The sequence below is a fragment of the Zootoca vivipara genome, chromosome 6, assembly GCF_963506605.1.
Source record: "Zootoca vivipara chromosome 6, rZooViv1.1, whole genome shotgun sequence".
NCBI lineage: Eukaryota > Metazoa > Chordata > Lepidosauria > Squamata > Lacertidae > Zootoca > Zootoca vivipara.
Genome location: NC_083281.1, coordinates 58,901,886 through 58,922,179, shown reverse-complemented (window position 1 = coordinate 58,922,179; position 20,294 = coordinate 58,901,886). Strand labels below are relative to the sequence as shown.

The window sequence follows — 20,294 nt, the reverse complement described above, 5'->3', positions numbered from 1 at the left end:
GCAGGTATAAATAGTAATAGTAGCCGTAATAATAATAATAATAATAATAATAATAATAATAATAATAATAATAAGTTTTTTAAGCATATAAGTGCTTCTTTTTAAAATAAGCATTAAAAAGATATGTTGCCTGATTTGTCAGATGCACCTCTTAAATTGTTTTAAAATGGCTTTTAAGAGATTAATTGAAGTCATCAATCAGTTAAAGGGTACACCTCTTTTTTGTGTCTTTACAAAGTAGTGGGGCCAGAAAGTATATATGGGAGGCAGGATCATCATGACCTCTCTTGCAAAACTACTCATTCTTTCTGCTGGGAAAAGACTCAGGATAGGCAAGCCCATGTGATGGCTTGCAGCATCTGCAGGTCTCTCTGTCAAACAAAGGAGGCCTCTTTCCAACAAATCTATTCTTTTATTTTCCTTTGGCACATCTGCTGTTTCCGTACCCTTTTCCAAAACCCCAATACTAATGCAACGTGAAAACTATTAGTTTATCAAAAGGAAGAACGAAATTCTCCGGGACAATCTGGAGCAAGCAGATGTAATGATGATCCTTACAAGTGTGCTGTCCAAAGGAAAATTGCTCCATAAAAAGCTTACTCAAGGCCAGCGAGGTAATGCTAAAATCATGTTTCTCGTCCTCTCCAATTCCCACTTAGTTCTCGTGATTCAGGGCTCAGATAAAGGGCATGAAAACCTGGTGACAAGGCGCTCTTCAGAAATAGCCTTTCTAGTTTCCTAGAAATAACACTAATACCAGCATTATGGACAAATGCTGTGTAACATTCCTTCTGCACTTGCAAGGAATCAGTCTTTTGTCATGGTAGCAGCTATTCTCCGGAACTCCCTGCCCATTAATATGAGGTAGCCAACTTCATTGTGCTGTTTTCGATGCCTGAAAACTTTTCTGTTCAGGCAAGCCTACTTAGACATGTAACTTTACAATGCATATTTGTTCTGTAGAACTGTTGGTTGTACCTGTGCTTTGACAGTGTTATTACGTATCCTTGCTTTTAAATGCCAGTTGATTTTATCAACATTTTCTCGTGAACATTTTGTATTATTTTATGCAAACCACTTTGAATGCCACCCTAAACCTGCCATTGTAGGAGTAAGCCCCATTGTATTCAATAGGGCTGACGTCTGAGTAGACATGATTAGGATTGCTCTTTTAGAGGGTTTTTTTTTAAAAAAAAAAGATTAAGCAGCCATGCATGTCTTGTTAAATAAAACAAACAGATAAATAAATGTAATTTGTGACGCTTGTCAGAAGAATAATGTCATTTGAAACACACCACCGACATTTCAGGATAGAATTCCCACAGACCTTTGTTTTAAGGCTACTTATAGTTCCCCGATCAAGATCCACTGAATCAAACCAGCTTCATACTAGCTTGATTAGGTGGCTTCAAGAAGATTTTATAAGTCACTTTGGAATGGTCTCGCTTGTTCCCTGAATCTTAGGTTGGCAACCTGATGGACACCCACTGCTGACTAGAAAAGGAGGTCACAGACTGACAGTGTGAAGGTACCATTGGTTTGCTTATCACTGTTGTTAGAACCTCACCTTTCCATTATAAAGCCCCTCAAGGATGCTTACAACAAAAAATTAAACTGACCATGGAAAAAACCAAAGAACCAGAATGAAAGAAAACAGTTGCTCCATAAAAGCAGCAGAATGAAGCCAGTGAAAGCCATAAGGTGAAGACGAAGCCATTTTAATTGCTACAGAGACACTGATGGGAACATCTTTAAACTCGCCTGGTAAAGGGGCAGGACCCTTTAATGGACTTAGGCAAGGGTCCCCAAACTAAGGCCCAGGGGCCGGATGTGGCCCAATCACCTTCTAAATCCGGCCTGTGGACAGTCCGGGAATCAGCATGTTTTTACATGAGTAGAATGTTTCCTTTTATTTAAAATGCATCTGTGGGTTATTTGTGGGGCCTGCCTGGTGTTTTTACATGAGTAAAATGTGCTCTTTTATTAAAAATGCATCTCTGGGTTAATTGTGGGGCATAGGAATTCATTCATATATTTTTTTCAAAATATAGTCCGCCCCCCCCCCCCAAGGTCTGAGGGACAGTGGACCAGCCCCCTGCTGAAAAAGTTTGCTGATCCCTGGACTTAGGTCTCTCTTTCAATTTTTACAGAGTGTAATAAGGTATGGCTTTTGTCTTATGTAACATCTCATCCTAGGTAGGTTTTTTATGGTTGGAAACTCTTGCCTTAATTGCCCTCACTTCTAGATGACTGAGAACGCAATAAAGTCTATTCCTGTATAATAATATCCTAACAAGGAGATCTTGCTGGATCAGGCCAACCAGATGCCTCTGGGAAACCCACAAGCAGGACCTGAGCACAAGAGCCCTCTCCCCTTCTGTGGTTTCCAGCAACTGGCATTCAGAAGCGTTGCAGCCTCCAGCCATGGGCTTCTTGCTGAAGTCTCACCCATCATTTATATGTTTTCCTTTTCTCTTGGTTCACTTGTTTCCTTCCAGAAGACCCTCTTCTCCATTTCAGACCCAGGGCTCGTTTTCCACTCTTCTGTTTTCCTAGAGTCGCTTCCAACCACTCCATCTTTATGCAATTCTCTGTGCTAGACTCAGCTTTCCTCTGTCTGCAAGGGAGGGAACATCTAAATATATATGTCTACAAGCGATTATGGAGCTATAAACTGTGAGAATCCCTATTAATGAGAGGAGCAGAGAGCAAGAGAAAGTAACCCCAGATGAAACTTGTGGGGGAGGGGGAGCCTTGCAGGGTGTTGCACTTGTTGTTGCTTAAATGGTGCAGTCAAATGCCTTCATTTCAGTATATTTGTTAATAATTTCATTATTTGCAGCGCCCATGTGCTCTTTATTACCCTCCATTTTCCGATATTAAAAAGACATCTGAGGCGTGTTAGGCTGTTTGTACAGGGTCCATCTTTAGTTTCATGGAATTTCCTGGCTGGCACCCAGCCTTGCCGGCACACCAGCCTTGAATGGCTTTTAAAAAAGCAGCACCAAACCATAAAGCAATCTGAGACACATACGCACACACATATATCTTGTAGAATAATGAAATGAAGATATTGGAAACCCCTTTGGCTCCAACGACAGTGCCTTCCTGTCTTTTTGGCTCAGCGGTAGAGCACACGGCTTGCATGAGGAAGTCCTGAGTTCAAAGTTTACCCACCTATCAGCCAATCACCCATTCCCACCACCCTTCTGAGTAATGCCCCTCCCCACCCTCTCACTATATATGTGACTTCTGTTTCAGTGTATCTGAAGAAGTGTGCATGCACACGAAAGCTCATACCAATGACAAACTTAGTTGGTCTCTAAGGTGCTACTGGGAGGGTTTTTTTATTTTGTTTCGACTACTGATATTTCTATAATTTCCCGGCTCCTCTGGTGGGCCCTTTTTATAAATTGGGATGATGATCACATCTTTCCATATTTGGACTACAGCAGACCAACACGGCTACCTACCTGTAACTTTATAATTTGCTTAGGGAATCAATCCTGACTGTAAAGCAGGGTAGAAACCAAAGAAACTTATTGCAATGTACACATCAGTGCCTCAGCCTCTCTGTCTGTTACACGATGAACACGATCACACACACACATACACCCCACTACAAATGCATACATTCCCTCCAGGTCAACTGCCTTTGGGGTATAGAAGCTACAAAATCCAGGACACTGGTTAATCCTAGCTAAAAACAGGATTATTATTATTTTTAAAAAACATTATTCTAATTTGCTGCAAAATTCAAATTGAAAAACAATGCCAAAATGAAATGGTAATAAACATTGAACCTGAGGAACACATTCAAAAAATCCACCCATTACAGTCTGCCTGGCTTAGTATTATGTTATAGTTTTTGGTTTCAGATTCTAAAAATGGCAGCCAGACATTGTAAAATTTACTGGATCCTTTTGCAAGACTATTTTAGTTGGCTGGTGGCTTCCTGTATTTTGCCCTTCTTAAGTGGCACATATTGCTTTTCCATAGCATTTTTTTTTAAAAAAAAATGCATCATGGTGCAATTGAGCTGGTACAGTTAAATGGAAGAAATAAATTGCAGGAGTTAGAAGTTGGCAGGAGATGCCAGGATCTGTGTGTGGAGCTGCCCCATGTAGTAAGCCTTGGAACTGCAGATAGAAGCTGTGTATATAGTACCCTTTACTCTGGCTCCATTGCACACCCATCGCTGGTATGTGAAACCAAGTACACATAGGCATCCCTATAGTTTCTTGAGAAATACTTCTGAAGAGTTTCCCCCCACACCATCTTCCACCAGATTTGAAAACACAAGAGTTAAACTGGGGTTTCTTACAGTTCTAACATCTGTTGCACATGAAGGAGCAACAGCATATGCATGGATGATGGCTTCATTGAACAGGAAATCAATGAATTGAATCTAACCTGACCACAAATGGTGGGAATTAAGCTAGCAAGCACAGTCCCCACAGGCAGCTGCTGTAGCACTTGGGAGATAGTGGAGGTCTGAAGGGAGACCCATCTAGCTCTGCAACCTGTTCTCACAGTAGCAACTAGATGCCCATGGGAAACCTGCAAGCAGGAACTGAACACAAGAGCACTCCCCCTTCCCGTGGTTTCCAGCAACTGGTATTTAGAAGCATTGCTGCCTCCAACTGTGAAGGCAGAGCATAGCCATCATGACTAGTAGCCATTGATAGCCTTCTTCTCCATGAATTTGTCTAATCCTCTTTTAAAGCCATTCAAATTGGTGGCCATCACTGCCTCCTGTGGGAGTGAGTTCCACAGCTTAACTATGCACCGTGTGAAGAAGGGCTTTCTTTTATCTGTCCTCCTGAATATTCCAACATTCAGCTCCATTGGATTTCCACAAGTTCTAGTGTTATGAGAAACAGAGAAAATAAATTATCTGTACACTTTCTTCATGCCATGTATAATTTTACAAACTTCTATCATGTCACCTCTCACTCGCCTTTTCCCTAAACTAAAAAGTACCAAATGCCTGGAGGTGGCAAAAAGATGGTGTAGTAGAAACGCTGATCTTGGTCCATCAAGGGCCAAGGCGAACAAGCAGCAGGCAGAGCCCATATGTTCTCTGAAGCTGGATATGGATTGACCAGCCTATTCTCAATCTGCATCTCTTTTACATGCATGCATCCGTCAATCTCTTCTGTCCCATTTTTCTGCATTTATCAGCTTCTTTACAAAAAAAATCCTTGTAAAGATTCACATTTAAATGCACACAGACATGTTCTCTTGAAATAGGTTTCAGAACAAATTTTATTTCAAAAGATTATTTTAAAAATAAATAAATATATTTATTAGATTCTGTATACAAATATACATTCCAAACTGTGCTGGAACAATCAGGATGTGCAAATGCTGCTTAATAGTTTAAGTTCTGATCTGCACACTAGTCTGGGAGATGCACATCAACCCTGTTCATAAGCAATCCACAAAGATTTAATTCCTCTGGTTCAACACTATACAAAGTAGTAAGGAGATAACAGAACCTTCAGCAGATGACAGAAAAAGAGACGGCTGCTAACGCTGGTCCACAACCAACAATCCTAACTCCTGCTGCCAACCGCCCAAGCTGGATGGATGATGCACAAAACAAGCAATGCCATGAAACAGAACACCCAAGCTATGGCAGCCAACCCATTGCTCAGTGCCTTCAAGGAGGAAGGGACAAAGTTGACAATTTCAGATTTGCTCAGTTTTTAATTTCTCCATTCGAAACTCTATGCATTCCTACGCATCTTCATAGGCATTTTTCTTAACATATCCATTTTTGTAATATATACATTTCTGCAAAGAATTTCCCCAAATACAGTATGCCAATACACCCATTGTTGTGTGCACTTCCCTCCAATGTACACATTTTTCATAGGCGTTTTTGGGTTGAAGAACTGGATTGCAAAATTCGGAGAAGTGTGAATTTTGAAGGATAACAGAATTTGGATCTTGTAAACTGTGAATTGCGTAGGTTTGCATTAAGATGTGAACTGGATTAATTTATCTCCCCCTGCCTCTCCACCTTTCCTACCTTCAAGGCACCTTCCTAGTGGCACCTTCCTGCCTACCCACATTTACATACCACAATGACACGCCATCCCGAGGCTTTATTAACGGGCACAGCCTGATGTACATTGCTGATGGAAGTCAGGTTCACAACTCCCATATCTGGGCAGAAGCACAAATCACACACAGGATCAGAGCCCATGAGACATACTGAATCCGAAAATCTGAGTCTCGTGTCTCCAGTCAGTTCTGAATACCATATATGAATAGTCAGCTTCCATCTCTATCACTCCATTAACACAATTTGCATATTGCCTTTGGTTCTGAATATATTTATTTCTGCAACCAAATAATTTTATCTAATAGGTATGACCAGAGAACTGGTATTTTTATCCCCTTTCGCACTTGATCTCCACTCCCAAGTGAAATAAATAACTGAAACAGTGTAGTTAATAGAAACGATTCACATAGTGATGTTTTGTGCTTACCTTTAAAAGTTGTCAGCAGCTAGCAAGAAATGTTTAAATGCCTGGATTTGCATGTGTTCTGGGACATCTGTGAAAAGAAGAAGAAGAATGTTTTAAAAGATAGGAAATGTATAGTTCGCTGGGCACAAAAATATGTTTTGATAGACAATAGTTCTGCTAACAGGCAATGGGTTGTTGCAGGGCCGTCGTAAGCATATCTGGGGCCCTGGGGCCATGGTGCGAAGATCCCTCCGCCCCCCCCCCCTGTTTCCCAGCACGGCTGTCTGGTGGGCGCCGCGCGCAGCGCGGCACCCTGCGCCACCCAGCCTTGCCGTAGGGCCAACCCTACGTTGTTGAAGAGAGCTGAAGCTACGGTATTTTAAGAGCAAATCACTGCTTGCAGCATGGTGGGCAGCCATTACATTTTCACCTCGGGTAAACAGAACTTGCAGGGTTTCGCATTGCTTCAAAAACCATGAACCTCCTCATGGGCTAAGATAACCTTCAAAAGCCTGGTTAGAAGTCCCAATGCCAAAACAGATTCAGCTGGCGAGAACGTAAGATGGGACCTTTTCTGTGGCAACACCCTGCTGTGAGATCAACCCCATCCCTGAAGGCCTTTAGGCGAGCACTGAAAAGATGCCTCCTATGCGGCATTTTATGCGTTGAGTGAAGGTTTTATCGCTGCTCCTTTTGATTCATGGGTTTCAATTCATGTTCCTTGGTGGTGTTTGGCTTGGTTATTTTGTGTAAACAGCTTTGGGGGCCCTTGTTGGGACTAATAGGCGGTATAGAAGTCTTCCCCCCCCCAATAAATAAATGTAAACCTGCAAGACCTTCAGCCAGTATTAGTCACAGAGAATAGCCATAGTCTAAACCAGGCACCCCCAAACTCCAGCCCTCCAGATGTTCTGGACTACAATTCCCATCATCCCTGACCACTGGTCCTGTTAGCTAGGGATCATGAGAGTTGTAGGGCAAAACATCTGGAGGGCCGCAGTTTGGGGATGCCTGGTCTAAACGGTCCACTGATCTGACTCAGGTTAACTCTGGGCTGGCCCAAAGAATTTTGCTGCATGCGTCAAACAAAGGCCAGGGTGCCACCTTGAGGTTGTTGAACCTTCTTTAAATATCCTCAAATGGCAGCAGACTAGCCCTCAGCAGGCTAGAGGGTGCAGGACAACTTTCATGCAGCAGATCCCAAGACAGGGCCAGCATCAGCAGTTGGCATTGCTGGGCCCCTGCCAATGCCCACAACTCTGCAGAGGGGCCATGGCTGACCCCCAGACTCTGCTGCTGCTTCTTTTCCACCTACTTAGGAACATAGGGAGCTGCAGTACAGAGGCAGCCCAGTATTGCCTACACTGACTGGCACCAGCTCTCCAGGGTTTCAAGCAGGGGATATTTCCCAGCCTAACTGGGCATGCCATTGGGGACTGAGCCTGAGGCCTGAAGAAAGGAAGCCTCCACCATCCCCTTCTCTTGCACTCTCCTTCCATATGGTTGTGTGCATTGGGCCCAGAGGAAGGGGCCAAGCAAAAGGGCAAGGAGGATATTGGTCCGCTCACAAAGGGGAAGGACCAACTGGAAGCTCCTTGCCCAAGGGCCCCCCAGAAGAGTCCAAACTGGGTGGCAGTGGAAGAAATCACATGGAAAACAAAACCTGCGAAATCTGCTTAGGTCCCACATTCAAGGTTCCTTGTTGGGATCCTCCCAAAGATAAAGTTGGCTGTGACTTTTAACTGGTGTCTCAGCTGTTGTCCTTACACATCCCCCTTGGGTCCTTATCGCTTTCTGCTAATACTTTGCAGATTTCACTCTTGTCAGAAGCCAACAAGGCTGGAGAAGGAGGGAGCTAGGAGGGCTCTCATACTCTGTTCCGCCTCATGCATCATCCACCAAAGGGTCCCAGCCAAATCTGGTGTCCAGATGGAGGACCTGAGACTGCCAGCACTGAATGAAGTCTAGAAGTGATAAGCAGCAGCGGGAACAGTTGAGGCTGCCAGGCCTAACTGGCAGAGCCAACAACAAACTGCTGCTGCTTTGTAAACTTTGAGAATGGAAGTTATTGACAAAGGCTGATGGGTCTCCCAAGACAAAATCAGACTTCCAAACATCCGATGAGTCCTGGATCCCATTCCAGGCTTCGCAGCTAGAGCACATTTTTTATGAAACGTTGTGGACGAGGAAGATGAAGAAGAAGGAAGCACTTGGGATGCCACAAAAAATGCCTCTCCAATCTCTTCCAAGAGCTGCTGAATTCACAAGGCTTATAAATATCCTTGCCAAGGCCTTTCTTGGAGTGTAAGAATTGCCTGGTCCCTCCCAGTCCCTAGATGAGAGAGCTCTGGTTGAAGACCATTTTGTAGCACATGCTCTTGAACACTGGCTTCCAAGTCGATTCTTCTTGAGACCAGTGTTTTACTTTAAGTGGCCTACACTACAATTTCTGGCCTCCACCATCAGGCAGCTGCCAACAGTGAGTGCTTTATGCTTACAGGTCAATGTTGCCAAGCAGCCCAGATAAGGACACCCAATCAATGCAATTGTACTGCAACACTGATATCAGAACAATGCCATTTCAAGCCTGAGGGACACTTTCCCTTATGGGTTATCTTCCAAGGGCGACATGCCCATGGTGGGCAGGACCAGAAGTCAAAGAGGGCAGAGCAAAAAATGCAGGTTTTGTTGGTGGCAAAATAGAAAAAAGAGGATTCCAAGATCCAGGTTTGGAGCAAGTACTCTTTGGCAAGAAAGCTCCAGCAGAGATTAAATATCACAATATGCAGCAAAGTAAAGCATGGAAATATAAGCAGTTAGACCTTTAAAATGTGCCCTTGTGAGTTCCAAAGCTTCTCTCTTACATAGCATAGAAAAAGACTAAATGTTTGGTAGGTTTAAAAAGTTTTACTTACAAACTCTCCAAATGTCAGAATCATGTGCTTTTTCAACACAACATTCAGAAAAAGTTGCACAGGCAGTAAAACTTGGCTTAGTTACAGGGGTGAAAGTTCCCAAATTATTGGTATAGGAACACAAGAGAATCTTGTAAGAGCCATGTGGACTGAGCTTGGAGCAACCAGCTCAGACCTCTTTACACACTGAGCTTCTCAGGTAGACTGAAGGGGAGCAATAGGCTTGATTACCCAAGGTGAGGCAGAGAGGAATCTTACTCTATGGCATTAACCCCTTCACACATTAATTAGGCTTAAGCATATTGGTTATTTGTGACTGGTTATCCCCCCCCCAAAAAAAATCACCTGCTTACGGAAGGCTGGTTCCTACACACACTTGACATACCGCTCTCTATCTTGCATCTGGGCGAGCAAGAGGCATGGTTTAAAGGCCATAGCCATAGCTCAGTGGTAGAGCATCTGCCTTGCAAGCAGAAGGTCCCAGGTTCGATCCCCAATGGCATCTCCATGTAGGGCTTGGAGAGACTTCTGCCTGAAATCCTGGAGAGCTGCTGCTGCCAGTCAGTGCAGAGGATATTGAGCTAGATCAGGCACCCCCAAACTGCGGCCCTCCAGGTGTTTTGGCCTACAACTCCCATGATCCCTAGCTAACAGGACCAGTGGTCAGGGATGATGGGAATTGTAGTCCAAAACATCTGGAGGGCCGAAGTTTGGGGATGCCTAAGCTAGATGGACCTGACTTGGTATAAGGCAGCTTCCTATGTTCCTAAGAGGCATGATCAGAGTTCAAAGACACATTCCAGTTGGACAAAAACACTTGAAGTATGAAGCAAGGGCCATTGATGGATTTGGCCTGGGAAGAGTTCCACTACTGCTCTCTACCCACCTCCTTAAGTCTACTATCTCCCTAGTCTTGGCAATGAAGATGCAGCCCTACAAGGTCTACAAGGGTAAGGTGACAGAGTCAGTGGTCCTGGCAAACCAAATTGCCTCCTCATCTGAAAGCAGCCACCAGTCAGCTCAACAAAGCAGAAAAAAGGTGAAAAGCTACTCAGGGTAAGTTCTTCCCACCCCCAATAATTAATCTTATCATCATTGCTATTGCTTCTAGAGAACATTCTCTGGATTCCCCCCCCCCCCACACGCACACACCAGTTGCTTTTGGTTTAGAAGTGAACAAGCCAGGGACCAAATTTGCCCCCTGCTTCCCCCCCCCCATTCCAGTTGCATCTGTAGGAAGGTGTTAGATGGAACCTAGAGGGCAGACAGAGAAGGCTTCAGAAGAGCTTGGAGAAGGTGGGACAATGATGACTAAAGAGTCACTCATCACCTCACATCTGAAAAGGCAGAGCACTAGCCAAAGGAATAGGAGAAACCAAGGCCACTGCTGGCCAAGGAATTTTCCTGGTGCTGGGAGACTGCCTCCTCCAAGCAAAGAGCCACCCTGGCAATGACCTGCTTTCTTCTGAAACACAGACTCTGCATGCTTGGCTCATGCATTCAATAGCCACCCCCTTTCTTCTCAAATTGGAGCGCGTCCAAAGACTGCAAGATGTGGGCCCAAAACAAGATGTGGGGTTTTTGCTTCACTAGCCATGTGCTTTATCGGGAAAGTCAAAGTGAAAGACAGGTTGTCTGTCACTCTCTCTGTCAAGTTTCCCTGGCAGAAAAGGTAGGAATAGCTGCATGAAATCTGAGTCAAAATATCAGCTCATTCAGCTGAGATCTGTATCATTATTGTTACTACTACTACTACTACTACTACTACTACTACTACTACTACTGTAAGAAGGTTCACAAACATCATGTCAGTGTGGCTTTCCAAAACAAGGAATTGACAACCAGCTGGCTGGGGCTGATGGGAGTTGTAGTCTTAAAATGTCTAGAGGGCACCAGGTTGGCAAAAGCTGATGTGTGGGGGGGGGAGAGAGAGAGAGAGAGAAAATGAACGACTCCATTAGATCCCCCAATAGGCAGACTAAGCTCATGGTTAGAGCCACTGCAAAGCAGGGACACCACACACACACACACACACACACACACACACGAGAAAGAGTTTGATTTTTTTTCCATAAAAACTCAACAAGATCAAAGTAGTCACCATGAGGAAAATCAGAACTTCATTAGCCTTCTTTTCACACTCCTTTCCACATTTTTCCTGTTCTCCTTTTTATTAAGTACCCCCACCTAAACCACAGGGGCATCCTACTGAAATAATGTGAGGAAATCTGATCTTGTCATGTGTTTCAGTAGATTTATGTTTTGTCTGTTAAAATTTTATTGCATGGTTTAATCTTGTTTTTATTTTGAATTGCATATGGGAGGCACCATAATCTTTCTAGTGCTTAAGGGCGTCTAAAGGTCTTAATCTGGGCGTGGGCCAGGAATGCCTGGATTTGACCAACTCCTCAGTGTTGCTGGTGGTGCAGAAATCCGTTGAAAGGTCCTGTTCCCTTAGCTCCTCCTCTTGAGGAGATTCCAGATTCTAAGTTTTGGCAGGACTGAATCCTGACAACTAAATGGATCTTTATTCTGACCCAGCAGGGCAGCTGACATTTCAACCAATAGAATTCAAAAGCAAAAGTACACACAGGAAAATTACAGATCTGTCATTTTCTTATTAGTAATCAGAGAACTGGATTGGGAGGGGAGGCAAATTCCCAATTATGGCTATTAGTTTTAGTGGAGCTGCTAAACAAATTGTTGAGATCCCCCCCCCCAAAAAAAGAAAAAAATCTGCTTTTGTGGTCTCCCCTGCACACAGTTCATTTAATTTTATTTACAGCTGTAATGACAGAAGTCTGAAAGTTTCACTACCAAACTCAAGGACAAGCATTTGACACAAAACGATGTTTTCACCATTTGAGGTTTCTGATTCTTCACCACAACGCAAAGTACAAATTCTGGCTTACACAGAAAGATTTAAACAATAATAATAATTCCAAAACATAGATGTGTCAAAAAGATCAGGAGCGCTGATTCAGCTGTTTTTCAATACCCTGGGATGTTGAGCAGTGAAGCTGAAAGGCAGTTAAAATGATGTAAGGAAATGCATAAATAAACAAAAGAGGTAGGTGGAAAATACACAAACTGTGATTTATCTGTTCATTTGTGGGTTGTTGCCCCCCCCCCGCCTCCCCCTGCCGCGGCTATGTGGGAACCTGTCCATCAAGCAGAGCTAAGCAGCCCTGGAAGTCTCTCTCTTTGGTGATCACTTGTAGCCGAGTAAGATTGTCTTCCATAAACACAGTTTTAACAATGAGTCCGTAAGTGACTGTGGAGGCCAATTCTGGATCCACATGTCCTTCCACAGTGGGGACATTGGTTTCCGGGCAGGAGTTGATCACAGTGTGGATTTGCCAAGTGCGCCTTCCTCTTAGCACATTTCTCCCTTGCGTCCTGAGATCGAGTGTCTTCAAAGCCCATGACACCTTTGGTAGAGGCGGTTTTCCAATTGGAGTGCTCGCAGGCCAGTGTTTCCCAGTTGTCGGTGTTTATACTACATTTTTAAAGATTTGCCTTGAGACAGTCTTTAAACCTCTTTTGTTGACCACCAGCATTACGCTCAGGGCCGTCTTAAGCATATCGGGCGCCCGGGCGCCGTGGTGCGAAGATCGCTCCAGCGTACCCCACCCCCCCACCCCATTTCCCACCGCGGCTGTCTGTAGGGCACGGCCGGCGCCACCCAACCTTGCCTTAGAGCTGGCCCTGGTTACGCTTTTCATTTTTAAGTTTGGAAGAGAGTAGTTGCTTTGGAAGACGATCATCAGGCATCCGCACAACATGACCAGTCCAACAAAGTTGATGTTGTAGAATCATTGCTTCAACACTGGTGATCTTTGCTTCTTCCAGTACACTGATATCAGTTCACCTGTCTTCCCAAGCCCTGGGAGTATACTTGAGCTGGAAAGCAAAGCTATCCAGTTAAACTGCGGAACTTGCACCCACAGAAGGCAGTGATGGCCATCAATTTTAAAAGAGGATTATACAAATTCATGGAGAAGGCTATCAATGGCTATTATCCATGGTGGCTATGCTCTGACTCCAAGGTTGGAGGCAGCGACACTTCTGAATGCCAGTTTGCTAAAAACCACAGGAGAGAAGAGCGCACCTGCTTGCAGGTTTTCCAGAGGCATCTGCTTGGCCACTGTGAGAACAGGATGCAGGATCAAATGAGCCACTGGCCTCATCTAGCATGCTCTTCTTAAGTAAGATCTTAACAGGACCCCTAGAAAGTCTGCATGGCAGTGGTGGCTGTTGCCTATTAGAACTGGTACGGCAGGAGGCAGAGAGTTCACAGTAGATAGAAGCAGAGCCAACAACAGGCAGAGCCAGCTAATTCTAGTCTTGCCTCATCCTCCTCTCTGCAGAGTTTTATGGTGGCAATTCTGACACTCAGGAGTAGCCCCTTTCGGCTGGTTACAAGTAAAGAAGCAGGTTGGTAGGGGCTAGCTGGGGGCAGATTAAGTTTGCTTAAACTCACTGTAATGGACCAGCGGTTGCATGGCAACGCAAGCCCCATTCACACATTACTCGCATGTAAGGCATTGACATGTTTACATGGGGGTGAGGCCGTGCTCCTAGCTTCACCTCTAATGTCGCACCTCCTTCCTTCAACAATGTGTTGCCCACGGTTGTCTGAACCGAAAGCCCAAATTATGAGCACCTGCTCACATGTAGGGACTGTGCATGACCAAGACGCCACGTTTTGAAACACCTCTCCAAACACAACATCGCCAAAGAATCCATTTGCTGAACAGGCCTCTGGAGTCCGTTTGCAGGGAGGACAATTATCCTCACCGCCACTTGCGAGGCCTTTGCTGTGATTGCTTATTTTTGTAGCAAAGGGATGTGCCTGCCGGGTGTTAATGAGGCATATTTCAGCAATCACGCAACCACTCTTATAATATGCCTGGCGTTTGCTAAATTTTATTGGTTACCTAATTAGTATAGAGCCTACTGGGAATAAGATTTACAAGCTGGAAACTGATTCAGAGAAAGCAGATGGGAAGGGTCAGGAGGAAGAAAATGCAGTTTCTGCGTTTTTATTTTTCATAGGTGCTTAAAGTTTGTGCTGCAGTGACAATTCCGTGGCAATTTTCCAGCCTTTTTTTGCCCATTCATGCTCATATTGTGAGAAGCTGCTTCAGACCAAGCCAGACTATTGGGTTCACCTAGCTCTGTACTGGCAACACAGCCTGGCAAGTGGCAACGGCTCTCCTGGATTTCAGGCAGCACAAGACATAAATTTAGAATTTGAGAACTCTGAGCCCAGGAATTTGTTCTGAGTCCCAGATCTGAGCAGAACTTCCAGTCAAAACTTCACTCCTGGTTACCCCAACCTCTCTTCATTTCAGAGCATACATTTTTTTGGGGGGGGGGTTCATATTGTTGCTACTATTTCTTAAACCGAAATCCTTGCCAAGCAGTTGCAAATCAGCCAGAGTAAATCCGGATGTACCTTTTGCCTACCTCAGTGATACTCACCTTCCATATCTCAGCTTGTGAGGTACAGAGTTGAGCCTCCAGTGATGATCTCAGGGCACTGGGTTGGTATGTATAGAAATAGGTGACTTTTCAGAGCATAGATGCCAATCCCCTGGGGCCCTGGGTACCTGAGCACCCACAAAATTCCCCATGAAGGGGCTGGGCACCCACAAATTTTGGTGCCAGGGCCATGCACACTGCATGGCACCCATAGCCCCGGACACCCACTGTCACGGGGCGAAGTTGGCACTCCTGATTCTGTCACAATTGGACCAGAAACAGATTGGGAGCCAGTGAGAATGAGCAAGTACAGGCATATATAATATGACCCAAACAACTAGAACCAGTTTCTAGTCAAGGAGCCATATCCTGTACTCACTGCAATTTCTGGATCATCTTCAAAGACAGCTCCATCTTCAATTCATTATGCTGATCAAAACAAGAGTCAACCTTCTTCATGAGCAAAGCATGTGCTCTGAGATATAGTTTTTTTTCAATGCAAATTTATTAAAGAAGAAAACAAAAAGAACGGAGAAAGAGAGAAACACAAGGGGGCGGGGGGCTCCCATTACCAATACATTAAGCACCAGTACATTCGTTTACACATACAAATCAAGGCTGGAGCTAGACCAGTGATGGGCAACCTTTTGAGCTTGGTGTGTCAAAATTCGCCAAAAAACTGAGCATAACTTGGGTGGTGTGTCACTTTGAGAGAAAAAAAACATAATTTCACGATATTTATAGTTTAAATAACAAAAATGTATAATATATAACTGTATTTAATAAACCAAAAACTAATTATTTGACCAAACCAAACCAAAAAACCCTTATTTATCACAAAGTGCCCAGAGTTGTTGAGTTTTTTGGGGGGAGCTGCTGACCAAAGTTTTGGGGAGGTGCAAAAGTTGCTTTGCTTTTTTGGGGGGGGGATGCCCCAAAGCTGCTGCACTTTTTTGGGGGGAAAGAGAACAGAAATAAATGACGAATAATACCTTTGCTGGAACTAACACGCAGCACTGACATGGTCTGCCAAAGCGCCAGAAAAACAGCACAGAAAGGGTTAAAAAACCAATCTCTGGCTACCAGCAACAACAACAACAAAAAAGGATCCGATTTTTTTTTAATAATTTTTATTAATTTTTAGAAAAAGAAAACACATACAAAGTATACAACATAAACTCTGTCCCTTCATTTTCCCTCCACCCACAAGCCCACCTCTGCCACCAGTGAGCCCCATGGGTATTGGGGAACAAAGGGGTCCATTTTAAGCTGGGTTTGACCTCCCCCCTCCTTCCTCCCCCCTCATCCCCCCCCCTGCCACTGAGAGGACAAAGGCGGAGGATCTCTGGGGATTGGCTTATCCCCCAGCTATTTCTTCACTGTACTGGAAAAAAAGAAAAACAAAGAAAAAAGGAGATAAAAAAAAGCAAAAATATGAAAAGGGGAAAAAAGGGAAGGAAAAAAAAAGGAAAAAGGAAAAATATTAATGGCTTCCACGACTCTCCTCCTCCTGGATTTCCCAACCTCTTTACATAGTTATGGCGGGTTTTCTAATCCAATTCAGAATCTTATTCTTATAATATTAACACAATCCTCCTCCTTCTTCATGCTGTCCCCCTCTGAGCCCCCCCTGCCACTGGGGTAGCCCGATGAGTCCAGCAGTCAAAAGGTTCCATTTTTGTGTCTGGGTTTCCCTCCACCCTTCCCTCTCCCCTCAAGGCACCCCCTGCCACTGGGTACCAAGAGTAAGAAGGGGGAGACAGGCAGTTTTCCACCCAAACACCTGATCACCAAAATTATTCAAAAACAAACTCTAAGCCTATTTCCTCAGCCATTCTTTTTACTCCCTCCAGAAAGCTCTTAACCTTAAACTATAAAAATCTCTCCTTCCCCCTCCCCCCAATGTCCCTCCTCCCAATTGGATCAGCATATCCTTTAACAGGCCAAGATTCCGACACCGTTGTTCATAAACCAAAAACAGTACGTTAAACTAAAATTTTTACCCCACACCAATTCTTTCCCACATCCACTTCCAGACCTCTGCTCCTCCCTCTTTCTGCCTTTCCCTCCCTTCACTAACACCATTCAACATTTCAGTCTCTCCAGGATTTTCACTTCCATCAATCTTCTCTTCACTTTGCTTCTCCTTGTCGGCCTCATCTCTCTGTTCTGATCTTTGTTTTTCATCATCCAACACATATTTTTTATAGTCTGAATCAGTCTCCAAATTGTCCTCAAATTGTTGCTCCTCACACACAATCTCATAATCAAAATTGTCCTCTAAATCTTGCTCTTGCACCTCATTCTCCTTTTCTATTGGATTGAAACATTGCCTTTCCTTGTAGATATCTTCCCATGTTTGTAGATAACCCAGCACAGCTTCCTGGAAAGCTCGAGAGAATTTTGTTTTCATAGTTCACTTGACCACAGGCAGACCAGAGATAAGGGCAGAAGGGTACTGGAAAATTCCTCTCTACCACGTTTTCGGCTCCATCTTGGCTGTTCTTATCCTTTGTCTTTAACCTCATCAGATTTCAAATTTACAGTCCGCTTAAATCCTTTTAAGACCTTTTGAATCAATTTTTCCAATTCACAGGAATAAAATCGTCTTTCTTAGCCCTTTAACAATTTGACAGCTTTTGACAGCTGTCAAAACGTCCTCCCCCTTGTTGCTGCTGAACCTCAAGGGGCAACGACACCGGGGGGCTGGGGAGGTTTGGAAAAGTCTTTCTTTCTCTCGGGTCTGCAATCTTGAAAGAAGTTTTCCCTTTTCGGCTTGGGAATATTTAATGCGCCTCCCGATTGTCCATTTGGAAGAGATTGGCTTCCGTTACTTTAGAATCTCTTCCTATCTTCAAATTTAAAATTTTTAAGATCCAAATAGAGATTTGACTTACTTTGAAGAAGTCTTTTATTGCCTTCTTTTATTGCCTTTTATTGCCTTTTATTGCCTTGGAAGAATCCGCCGCTTGCAGGCTGAGGACTCGGAGCTTCACTTCAAGGAGGTAAGATGAAACCCAAAAATGGCTCCCGCGACTCCACTCCGCTGGCTCTCGATTGCTCTACTGAGCTCTCGGGCAGCAGAGGATTCGTGTTCGGAGCAAACAGCTGGGCACTATGTCACCGGGACTCTCTACCCGGTGTTTTTTCGGGGAGTCCGCTCGCTCTGCGGACTTCCCCCCCCCTCCACGAAGCCAGGGACTTCAGAGCACGAAGTCCCTGCGTCCAACTTCACCAGCGCGACGAATTGGAAGCAAAAAAAAAAAAAAGGATCCGGTTTTAACAGCGGAGACAAGCTGTAGCGTGAGGAGGAGCGGGAGAACAAATGGGGGGGCAACAACAGCGCGAAAGGGCCGATGGGCGCGTGCCAGCAGTGAGGGCTCTGCGTGTCACGTCTGACACGCGTGTCATAGGTTCGCCATCACTGATCTAGACACATCAAAGAAGCGTTTCAGTTTAAAGCATAAATTTAAACAGGGAAAACAGGTAGAGAATAACGGGATTCCACATTGCCATCTAGTGGCACAATGTTATATCGCATATACAACGCATATAAATCACTTTTTCTTTGCCAGTCTAGCTGAGTCCCAATATATGCCATCCAAATGTCCAAACAGGTTTCCAAAGAAAGTTGGTGTTTAACTTTAATTTTAATTTTTTTAAAAGCATGTTCAAATGCAGCCAGGGTGTTAAGGTCTTCAAACCCCTGTTCTGGTTACAGGTAGGTAGCCGTGTTGGTCTGGATCGAAGTAAAATAAAAAAAATTCCTTCAGTAGCACCTTAAAGACCAACTAAGTTTTTATTTTGGTATGAGCTTTCGTGTGCATGCACACTTCTTCAGATACCTGAAGAAGTGTGCATGCACACGAAAGCTCATACCAAAATAAAAACTTAGTTGGTCTTTAAGGTGCTACTGAAGGAATTTTTTTTATTTTACTTCAAACCCCTGTGTAATAAATAGTGTGTATTTATCCTTTCAGGCTTGAAGTCTCTTAACAACCATAAGGACTTACGAAATCCATTTTTGTTGGTTGTCTTCTGAGCTACAGTCTTAAACCCTAAACTCCTGGTCCTCACCACAGACATTATCCTGCTCACTACACAGATCCACAAGGTGCGCTGCACATGTTCCGGGGCTACAAATTACCTGTGCACAGGGATTCCATTTGTGGAGCCCACATGAACACACCAGAAAGGTGCCTCTGGCTTCCATGGGGTTCACTTCCACTTAGCCTGTCTAGGACTTGGGTGTCCATCTCTACTTTACAATTCTATGGGTTTCACAACGGCTACACACAGGTTATTGCAATGTCCATGCTTCTTAAAAAACAGATATGGTACAAAATTATTCTATAGACTGTGCCAACTGTTTTTAGTAAGATCCATCGGCAAACTTTTAGATCACACAGAACATTATTTCAGGCAGGACTAAAAGGTATGTGAACAATACTGGATTCTACTCCCGCCCTGCCCGCCCCCCCCCAATTGATTTAAACTGCACTAACACATATGAGGAGGTTTTTGTGTTGTTGGTTTTAGCATTCCTCACCTACTAATGTAGGGAACGTGATAACAATATAATCCTACTCAGCCACCCCTGTCCAAGCCCATCTGGAGTTTCAGTTGCTTAGTAATATTTGATATCAAAAAGATTGCATTTGGCATAAATCTCCTGCAAGGGCAGATGCAGCCAAGATACTGTCCAAAATAAACTATCGACTAATTCATATTGAAAAATTATGATATTGTAAGTGTCACAAGAAAGTGAATGTGTTTATTTTGCATACTCCACACCACTAAGTATGCTGGAGGCTTCTGCTTTGAATTATAATTGAAAATAATAAAAGTTGAAATGAAAGAGGTGCTGCATGAGAGTTTTCAATAAGAGTTAAGGAGCAGAGCAGCAAACTCTGGTTAAAGGGACACCAGTGGAATACTCTCCACTTAAAGGTACACCTTGGAATTTGTAAGCACAGACCCTGGATATCCGCAGTATTAGAGCTCAATAGCTTTCCCCTGCTCTCCTGAGCCTCAAGCTTTGTCAAAGTGTCCCCCACATATCCAACAGCCTAACAGGCACCAACACAGATTGACCCCTTATACATCAGGGTTCCAGGTGAAACTTTCTCCCATTTTCACACGCTAGGCTTCCCAAACCTCTGAGTTCATTGATGCCTTGATGAGCTTATAAAGTTGCTATCAGCCCCAAACCAAATTCGTAAGAATGTGAAGTCAAGAAATATCAATACATAGTCAACAGTTATTAATCCCCAGTTGCCATTACTAGGAACCATACAATGTAAAGAAAAAATAAGGAATACTGCTGTGTTATGGAATTATCTTATTAAATACAGAGAGTCCTCATTGACAAGGAATGTGCACTTTGTACATGCCCATATGTTTTGCTTCTGAG

At 43.9% G+C, this 20,294-nt stretch overlaps 1 protein-coding gene across 2 annotated transcripts in view; it reads right to left on the bottom strand.

Moving 5' to 3' along the window:
* ZNF469 (zinc finger protein 469) overlaps positions 1-20,294 on the bottom strand; it is a 280,478-nt gene that overhangs the window by 163,349 nt on the left and 96,835 nt on the right. For both annotated transcript variants that reach the window (XM_035118173.2, XM_035118176.2), the window contains exon 3: positions 6,501-6,567. The gene's annotated coding sequence lies outside the window, so the exon portion shown is untranslated. The remainder of the gene's footprint in view (positions 1-6,500; positions 6,568-20,294) is intronic.